Raw genomic sequence first — 494 nt, 5'->3', positions numbered from 1 at the left:
TTTTTTTTTTTTTTTTTTTTTTTTTTTTTTTTTTTTTTTTTTTTTTTTTTTTTTTTTTTTTTTTTGTCTGTATATATTTGTTAAATTATTTTCTTGAAATATTATATACTTGATTATTATAGAATTTTATATCATTTTATCATGTTCCTATAAGAAACCAAATAAAAAAAAAGATGGAATAAAAATAAAACATAAATTTATATATATATTAACTAATTTTATAAGTAAGACAAACAAATATACATATAATATATATATTATTATTATTCCCTATTCTGTGAATGTTTATACATGTTGATTAGTTTAATACAAGATATTTATTTATTTCATATTTATATTTTCTCTATACATAAAAAAAAAAAAAAAAAAAAAAAAATATTAATACATCCATATAAATCTGATAAACAATATTGTTCATATATCTTAATTGTCCATAGAAGCGAATTTCTTCATATCAAGATATTTGCTCAAGTAACATCATTGATCATATATTT

Source organism: Plasmodium reichenowi, chromosome 12 (genome assembly GCF_001601855.1).
Source record: "Plasmodium reichenowi strain SY57 chromosome 12, whole genome shotgun sequence".
Lineage (NCBI taxonomy): Eukaryota > Apicomplexa > Aconoidasida > Haemosporida > Plasmodiidae > Plasmodium > Plasmodium reichenowi.
Note: the sequence above shows the minus strand (reverse complement) of the source record.